General features: G+C 42.2%; 1 long non-coding RNA gene across 1 annotated transcript; it reads left to right on the top strand.

Annotated features, from left to right (window-relative positions):
* Nucleotides 1–130: 130 nt before the first annotated feature.
* Nucleotides 131–9,817, top strand: LOC132668012 (uncharacterized). The gene is made up of 3 exons (XR_014137441.1): nucleotides 131–703; nucleotides 1,287–1,377; nucleotides 7,271–9,817. It is a non-coding gene; the product is annotated as an uncharacterized LOC132668012 (long non-coding RNA).
* The last annotated feature ends 71 nt before the right edge of the window (nucleotides 9,818–9,888 follow it).

Below are 9,888 nucleotides of genomic sequence, written 5' to 3'. Positions count from 1 at the left end.
GCCACGCAGCGCCGCGCGTCCACCCGCAGACGAACACCACGCAGCCAATCGGTGGTAGTGCAGCCGTCTGTCGGAAAAGAGGAGCCGTCGCCTCGGCGCAAGCGCGCTACGCGTGACGGAAGTGACGTCAGGCTTCCGCTAGGCGCACGGTAGGGTGAGAGGGAAGGGACAATCTAGGTGGGGACGGTGACGCGAACGCGAGGAGGCGCTGTGGAGACTGAAGAACGGCGTTTGAGCAAAGAGGCGAGGTTAGACTCGGGCGTCGCCCAGCCTTTCCCTAGAGCAGCGGGACAGAACGCGGCCCTGTTTTCCTGGAGGCGTCCTTTGGAGGCCAAAACCGGCTCCCCGGGAGCCCCGAGCTGCTCAGGATGTAAACTGTCTTCTGTATTTAGCGTCTCATCGTGGCCCACCACTCTCTTTTGGCAAATGGAAGCCTTGAGAGGGATTTTCTCAGGCTAAGTGGCAAGTTGCAACCGGCTGAGGACTCCTGGGGCAGGGAGAAGCTTGGTGGGAGTCTCGAAAGTTCTTACTAGCTATCAGAATATCTGACTATTCAGTATTCTAAATATTGTGTCCTCTCTGTGTGCTAGGTCAGTGGTTCACAAAGTGTGTGTCTGGACCACCAGCAGCCACATCACCTAGGAACTTGATTAGAGATGCACATTCTCAGACCCCATCCCAGAATTGCGGAACCAGAAATTGTGTGAGTGGGGCCCATAATCAGCATTTTAATAAGCCCTCCAGGTGGTGCCATGTTCATTGTGCTTTGTAATAAGTTGAGACCGAGACACATCACTTTTGTGTGGTGGGTTAATAGAGGCAAACTAACTTGCCCAGAATCACTCAACTAGTACTGGGCCTGTCAGACTTCAAAATTTGTGTTCTTAACCTTTAGCTTTCAGTGTCAAATGAGGTCAGAACATCCTTTGTATACCAACATTGATGGGTCGTTCTCCACCTTAGGTGAGAAACAGAATCTCTTAGGGAACTTCTTCAGAATTGTGGTTTTCAACCACAACTCTATTTCAAGATCCTGTTTCAATAGGTTGAGTGAGGCTGGACCCCAAAGGTGATATACACAGCAGCAGACATTACTCTATCTGGACCTGGCGAGAGGGCTGTATAGCTGACATGGGTGCACACCTTTAGTCCTCTAACTTTCACATGGATTTGGTTCTTTTCAGCCCTGCCTTTTTTCTGAACCATTTTCCCTCCATATGCAAAACTATGGTAAATCCTAACCAGCTCACTGGAAGTGTACCATTGGTATAAAATCTCTTTTACAGATTCCCTGGGGGCATGTAGTGCTGGAGACAAACTGATCATTCTGTCACAGAATGTTGGAAGAATACCTAGCCCACAGTCCAAGACAGAGAGGTAAGTTTTCAGTCTGCTGGGCCTGGTGGTAAAGGTTTGTAATGGGTTGGGAAAAACTGAGTTCTGAGGGAAGAGTAGGAGGAGTTAAGGGGAAAAGGGAGAGGAAGAGAGCGTTCCAGGAGATGAAACCATGTCAGTTAATGGTAGAGAAACCACAAGTTGGGAAGGAGTGGGAAGGGTATGCTGAAGAATTTGTTTTTGTTTTTTCCAGTTTTATTAAAAAATAATTGACATGCATCACTGTGTAAGTTTAAGGCCTATAGCATGATGATTTGATTTACATATATTGCAAAATGATCATTACAGTAGGTTCAGCTAATCTCCCATCTTCTCATATAGATACAATGAAAAGGAAGAAGAAAATTATGCAATTTTTTCTTTATGAGGAGAACTCTTAGGATTTATTCTTTTCTATTTTTATTTATTTATTTATTTATTTATTTATTTATTTATTTATTTAGAGAGAGCGAGAGTAGGAGCGGGAGAGGGGCAGAGGAAGAGGGAGAGAGAATCCCAAGCAGGCTCTTCAATGGGTATGGCTTGATCTCACCACTGTGAGACGGGGACCTGAACCAAAACCAAGAGTCGGATGCTTAACTGACTGAGCCACCAAGGTGCCCCAGGATTTATTCTTAATTTTCCTATATATCAATACATCATTCGTAACTATAGTCATCATGTTGTATATTATATCTCTACTACTTATTTATCTCAACTGGAAACTTGTATCTTTTAACCACCTTCCTCCATTTCTCCCTCTGGTAACCACAAGTCTGAGCTCTTTTTCTGTGAATTTGTTTTTTAAGATTCCACACGTAAGTGAGATCATAAAGTGTTTTTCTTTCTCCATCTGACTTATTTCACTTAGCATAATACAAAGTCCATACATGTTGTCATAAATAGTCGGACTTGTTCTTTTGTGGATGAATAATATTCCGTCATGTGTATACCGCAACTTCTTTATCCATTCATTCGTTGATGGACACTTAGGTTGTGTCCATGCCTTGGCTATTGTAAATAATGCTGCTATGAATATGAGGGCACAGATATCTTTTTGAGTTAGTGTTTGTATTTCCTTATTTCTTAGTATTGTATATTCCCAGAAGTGGAATTGCTGGATCATATGGTAGTTCTACTTTTAATTTTTTGAGGATCCTTCATACTGTTTTCCATAGTGGCTGCACCAATTTAAATTCCCACCAACAGCAGACAAGGAAGGATTCACTTTTCTCCACATCCACATCAGCATTTGTTATCTCTTATCTTTTTTATGATGACCATGAATAAATTATTTTTATCCCAAGGATGGAGGAAGTCACATAAAGGATTTGAACAGGGGCACTTAACTTTTCAGATTGGTATCTCAGCCAGATCATTCTGGCTGCTATTAGGAGGACAGGATCAGAGTGGGAGACTAGTTTAGACTGTTAAAGTTACTCAAGGGATATGGTGGAGCACTGAAAATGGAGAAAATTGGAATAAAACAGTTAATTCTGTTTTTAAAAATGTTTACTTATTTTTGAGAGACAGAAGAGCATGAGCAGGGGAGGGGCAGATAGAGACAGGGACAAAAGGATCCAAAGTGGGCTCTGTGTTGACAGAAGTCAGCCCAGTGAGGGGCTTGAACTCATGAATCATGAAACCATGAGCTGAGCCAAAGTCATATGCTTAACCAACAGAGTCACTCAGGCACCCTGTTAACTCTTTTTTAAACGTATTTTTTTTTTACTTGCTGTAAAATGTACATAACAAAATGTACCATTCCTAAGTGTATAGTTTGCTGGCACAGTGAAGTACATTTACTTTATTGTGCAGCTGTCACCACCATCCATTTTCAGAACTCTTTCATCTTGCAAAACTGAAAGTTTTGTACCCAGGAAACTGTTAACTCCCCATTCTCTCTTTACCCTGGCCCCCAACGACTCCTCTACTTTCTGTCCCTAAATTTGACTAAGTACTTCTGTAAGATTAGAGTCACACAGTGCCCTTTTCTGATTGGTTTATTTCAGTTAGCATACTGTCTTCAGGATTCATCCATGTTGTAGCATGTGTCAGAATTTCCTTCCTTTTTTCTTTCTTTTTTAAAAAAACTTATTCATTTATTTGCAGGGTGGCGGGGGAGGGCAGAGGGAGGGAGAGAGAGAGAATCCCAAGCAGGCTCCCTGGTGTCAGCACAGAGCTGGATGTGGGCTCAATGCGGGATCCCATGAACCTGAGAGATCATGACCTGAGCCAAAATCAACAGTCTGATGCTCAACTGATTGAGTCACCCAGGCACCCCCAAATTTCCTTCCTTTTTAAGGCTGAAGAATAACTGTTACATGTTTGTTAGATGTTCATTGTATATATTGCTAACCTTAAAAATAAAACTGTTACTTATTTTACCAGCAAAAATGAGTTTATTTAGGAATAGCAGAGTATTGCAGTTTGGACATGCAGACTACAGCAAAACCAAAGGCAAGTACAGAAAACAAAGGAGAGAAACTTGCTTTTATAGACTAAAGGAAAGGAAGTGGGGAGGGGCTTTTATAAACAAAAAAGTCTGGTAGAGTAGGTTAAGAGTTTGAAGTATAGTGTTTTTTCATTGGCTGCAAGTTGTAACAGTCTCTCTCTCCTTGACTGGGTTGTTGCTGGGCAAGGAGAAACTTTTTCTCCTTGGGAATGCAAGGTATGTCTCTGTTGGGGTCTGCAGTTGATGAGGACTGATAGGGTGTGAGAGCTCCTCCTATAGGCCTCCCAGTTCCATTATTTATTTAGTTAGTTAGTTACTAATTTTTTAAGTCATCTGTACATTAATTAATTAATTAATTAATTTACTTTTTAAGTAATCTGTACATCTAATGTGGAGCTTGAACTCACAAGCTCCTGAGATCAAACAAGACTTGCACACTCCACCTATTGAGTCAGCCAAGCGCCTCCCAACTCCACTTTAAATGAGGTTTCCTGGGGTTCCTGGGTGGCTACACCATTTTGCATTTGTACCTACAGTACACAAGAGTTCCAATTTCTCCACGTTCCCATCCATACTTGTTTTCTGTGTTTTTAGAAAAAAATTTTTTTTAACCTTTATTCATATTTTGAGAGACAGAGCATGAGTGGGGGAGGGGCAGAGAGAGAGGGAGGCACAGAATCTGAAGAAGGCTCCAGGCTCTGAACTGACAGCACAGAGCCCGACACGGGGCTCAAACTCACAGACCGTGAGATCATGACCTGAGCTGAAGTCGGATGCTTAACTGACTGAGCCACCCAGGTACCCCCGTGTGTTTTTTTTTTTAATAATAGTCAACCTAATGTATGTGAAGTGGTATCTCATTGTGATTTTTATTTGCATTTCCCTAATGATTAGTGGTGTTGAGCATCTTTTCATGTGCCCATTTTTGTGTATCTTTGGAAAAATGTCTATTCTAGACCCTTACCCGGTTTTTGAGTCTAGTCATTTATGTTTTTTGTTGTTGAGTTGTAGGAGTTCTTGATATTCTGGATATTAATATATGTATTCTGGATATTAATCCCTTATCCCTTATGTAATTTGCAAATATTTTCTATTTTGTGGGTTGCCTTTTTACTCTGTTGATAGTAGAGTCAATTGATACACAAAAGTTTTTAATTTTGGAGGCACCTGGCTGGCGCAGTGGTAGAGCATGTGACTTTTGATCTTGGAGTCAGGAGTTCAAGCCCTAAGTTGGGTGTGGAGCCCACTCAAAAAAAAAAAAAGTCATTGATATTTTGATAGAGATTGTTGTGAATCTGTAGTAGGTAAGTCTTCCAATTCATGAACATGAGATATTTTCCATTTATTTTTATCTTCCTCAATTTCACTCAGCACTGTTTTATAGTTTTCAGTGCATGAGTCTCACTTTGGTTAATTCTTAACTATTTTATTCTTTTTTGATGCTATTATAAATTGTTTTTTAATTGCCCTTTTGGGTTGTGTATAGAAACACAACTGATTTTTCTTTTTTTTTTTTAATAGACTCTTTTTTATTATTATTTTTTTTAACGTTTATTTATTTTTGAGACAGAGAGAGACAGAGCATGAACAGGGGAGGGGCAGAGAGAGAGGGAGACACAGAATCTGAAACAGGCTCCAGGCTCTGAGCTGTCAGCACAGAGCCCAACACAGGACTCGAACTCACGGACCGTGAGATCATGACCTGAGCCGAAGTCGGCTGCTTAACCGACCAAGCCACCCAGGCGCCCCCACAACTGATTTTTCTCTGCTGATTTTGTATCCTGCAACTTTGCTGAATCCATTTATTCTTTTTTTATTTTGGAGTCTTTATATATGATTCTCTATATATGATCATATCATCTGCAAAAAGATAACTTTATGTTTTGCAAGAAAAGAGTTAATTCTTTTTATGTCTTATTGTATTATATTGTGAAGCTCTGCTCTTAACTCTGAGATTCATTAAGTTTGTGATTACGTGGTGGTGGGGATGTCCAGAAAGTTATACTTGGAAGGGTCCTCAGATCCAGTCCAGCCCAGCGTCACACAGCAAGTTAGAGGTTCAATAGGCATCTGAAACCTCATCTGTGTTACTCTTAGCTTTGTAGGAGCCCACAAAACCACACTAGGAGCTAGCTTGGAGAGCCCTTGCCTAGAGGGTACTTATGGGACTGAGACTTGATCCCTTTTTGCTTTTACCCAAGGTTTCCTTATCTTAGGAAGTGGGGAGTCTGGCTGAATCCCAGTGCATCCATCTGGTTAAAATAAACATCCTGGGTGGTCTAAGATGGAAAAGAACTTGATGAAGAGTCAGATTTGGAAGTGGGAGAGAGATTTGGAAGTAGGACAGATTTTGCCTTTGTGAGGTTGCCTTTTTAAGCACCAGTTAAACACATGATCTCAGCTTTGGGAATGAATATGTCCTCTCAGCTGAATGCCTCTATACCACTACTAGCTGCTTGTAGTAGGGTTTGGAGAGGAAGGTGTGCTCTGAGGGGTAAGATTGAGGGCCCTAGACAGGCAGATGGAGTCACAGAAATCAGAAGAGTCCTGCAGGGAAAAAAACCACAAGCCGTGGAAAGAGCATCCGTTGTGAAGTAGAGGTCTGAGTTTGTATCCACATCTCTTTTTGCCTACAGCCAATGTTTTACTAGTACTTACTGGGTTCTTAGTAGGTGCCAAACATTACTAAACGTTTTACATGTTTTCCTCCAAAAGTTGTCTGGGCTTTTAACCACTATACTGAACTCTTCTCTTTTACGTTTAAAACTTTTCTACAGTAGGGGCACCTAGGTGGCTCATTTGGTTAAATGACAGTTTTGAGTTTGGCTCAGGTCCTGATCTCACAGTTGGCGATTTTGAGCCCCACATTGTGCTGTGCATTGACAGCACAGAGCCTGCTTGGGATTCTCTTTCTCCCTCCCTCTCTGCCCTTCCCTCTGCTTGCACATGCGTTCTCTCTCAAAGTAAATAAACAAACATTAAATTTTTTTTTTCTACAGTAAATGTGGATTATTTATGTAATTAAAATGATAATCTCAGGAAGGCTACACTTGACCTTCAGGCTACCATGGACTCCTGGGAGCTGAGGGCAAGTAAAATGGTTTGGTGGGGGGAGGGGTAAACTACTTGGTGGTACCCTTCTTTCTCTCATCTTATAACTTTGAAAGATAAGGTGCTGTCTTAACCTAGCAGCTTCCTTGGGATAAGTCAGTGTCCTGATTATAAATGATCAGGTTTCTGAAGCAACAGCATGAGACTCCTGTGGCATAAGTGAAGAGTGAAGATTCCTGGACTCTCTGGGGGTGAGGTCTGGGAATTTGCATTTTTGTAAGCTCTCCTGACACAACGACTGTGATGATCTTCATACATATTAAGGCTTGAGAATTACTTCTCTGGGTACTTTGTTCAAGTTCTGCCACTTTTTTCTTCTTTTTTTTAAAGTAGGCTTCATGTCCAGCATAGAGCCCAACGCAAGGCTTGAACTCACAACCCTGAGATCAACACGTGAGCTGAGATCAAGAGTTGGATGCTTAATCAACTGAGCCACCCAAGCACTTCCAGTTCTGCCACTTAAAAGCTGTGCGGTATGAGGCAAGTTATTTTTACAGTTGTTTTACTCTCAGCCCTGTGCTGAAAGGCCAAATAATAATATACAGTAACAAAAACATATTATCTTGGGGGGTGCCTGACTGGCTCAGTAGGTGGAATGTGCAACTCTTGATCTCAGAGTTGTGAGTTTGAGTCCCACATTGGTTGTAGAGATTACTTAAAAAAATAAAATCTTGGGGCACCCGGGTGGCTCAGTCAGTTAAGCATCCGACTTCAGCTCAGGTCATGATCTCATGGTTCATGAGTTTGAGCCCCACATCAGGCTTTATGCTGCTGACAGCTCAGAGCCTGGAGCCTGTTTCAGATTCTGTGTCTCCCTTTCTTTGCCCCTCCACCACTCATGCTCTGTATGTCTCTCAAAAATAAACAAACATGGAAAAAAACCCATAAAATCTTTAACCCACTCCCCAAATATGGATTATCCTAGTTCATCCTCCTAAGAGGTAATTATTACTATGCCCGTTTTATTGATGTGGAAACTGAAGTTTGGAATGGTAAATTGAGGCCTATGATCATGACAGCTAGTTAGGTGACAGAGCCAGAATTGGAATGCAGGTTTAGATTATAGAGAAGTGCTTTGGAAACCAGTAGCATTGAGAGCAATGATGATTATTTCCACATCCCCGCTGAATTCCAGACCTTATTCTCTACAGCTCCAGTGGCTAACACAGTGAGGTTATAGCACACCAAGGCAGGCTAAGCCCCTCCCCTCTGGAGTTTTCCCATTAGCAGTTTCTAAACTAGAGTGTACTTTAATTTTTGTTATTATTTTTAGTAGTCTTACCCCCAACACGGGGCTAGAACTCATGACCCCAAGATCAAGAGTCACATGCTCCATTAACTGAGCCAGCCAGGTGCCCCTAGAAATGCAATTATATATTTTTTGAGTTTATTTATTTGAGAGAGAGAGCACACACCCATGCACATGAACTGGGGAGAGGTAGAGAGGGAGAGATAAAATCCCAAACAGGATTCTCCAGTGTAGAGCCTGACTCGGGGCTTGAACTTAGGAACCATGAGATCATGACCTGAGCCAAAATCAAGAGTTAGATGCTCAACCAGCTGAGCCAATGTGCACCACCTCAGAAATGCATTTTAAAGCTTTTTTCTAAGTGGGACTGTTACAGGAAAGGTAGAGGTCTTTAGACAACATTTCTAGCTTCAGAGGAGAGGGGTCCTAGCCGCATTGTCCCTGTCAACTTTCTCTAGTGCTTGCTTACTCCAGGGTTTATCAATTTGAAGCTTGATGTGCAAGACGCTTTTGGTTTCAGTTCTTTGAAAATGGAATACTTTGAAAAGTGTAAGAAGCCATCTCTCCTAAGGCAGTCAAGCCATCCACTCCCCCTTTTAGGGGAATATTAATATTAACTTTCCAGATGAAAATGAGTATTAAATTTATTTTGAAGAGCCCTTCCAGCATGTTTCTATTCTGTCAAGCCCTAGGGCCAAGTGTCTAGTTTGAGGGACACTGAGAGAAGGAAGTGGAAAACCAGGCTCTTGGATGAATGGATAAACTCAAGCTGGGGCTCTTTAATCTGGGGATCATGAATGGCGGGGGGCATCATCTCCAAATTTCTAAAGGGGAGAGATTCAGTAACTCCATCTAGGTCTACTGGAATCAGGAAGAAGCTGATTTAGTTCTTTAGAAGATACTTCTAGTGCTTAGCCCAAACCATGTTAGTTGAATGCCGGCAGGCAGTGAACTGCCCATCACTAGTTCAAATAAAGTCCAGGTAGATGTCAGGGTTACCTTCAAGCAAGACAGACTTGAATTTAGATCCTAGCTGCATTTAATACTGGCTGTATAAATACAGTTCAGGCAAGTAACTTAACCAACCCCCAGTTTCTTTACCTCCGCAAAGGGCATCTCACTTCTTTCACGTGTGTATGAAAATTAAAGCAATAATGAATACTGCGAACACTGTGTAGACCCGGGCATAAAGCAAGACCCTTTATGGCTTCAGTCCTTGATTTGGCACCATTTGGGCTGCAATTAAGTGTACAGTCATTTCATTATGAAATAAAATGACACCTACAGCTAGCTTAAGCAAAAAAGGGGAATTTAGTAGCTTACATAATAGGGAAGTCCAGAGGTGGTACCACTTTCAGACATGACTAGAGCATCCATTTCATCTCGGCCTTTTTGTGTGTGCTGGCATCATACTGCAGTCCTGGGCTTTCCTCGCTGGTTGAGGGGGAGGATAAATTTGCTAGCTCCCTAAGTTCCCTCACCACTCAACAACCTCAAAGCCTGACTATCCCAGGGAAGACTGGTTCAGCTTGGGATGCATATGCTCCCTGCACACTGTGATGAATGGGATATGGAACAGGACTGAAGCCAAGGAAATAAGGACATAGGGCGTACAACACTTACAGGTGGCTACTAGAGGGAGGGGAAAGCAATAAGGCCTAGTAAGAACTCAGCAATTGCCCTATCTCCAGGCTGGGCC

The sequence above is a fragment of the Panthera onca genome, chromosome A3 (assembly GCF_046562875.1).
Source record: "Panthera onca isolate mPanOnc1 chromosome A3, mPanOnc1 haplotype 2, whole genome shotgun sequence".
NCBI classification, from domain to species: Eukaryota; Metazoa; Chordata; class Mammalia; order Carnivora; family Felidae; genus Panthera; species Panthera onca.
This window is presented reverse-complemented; position numbering and strand designations above follow the sequence as displayed.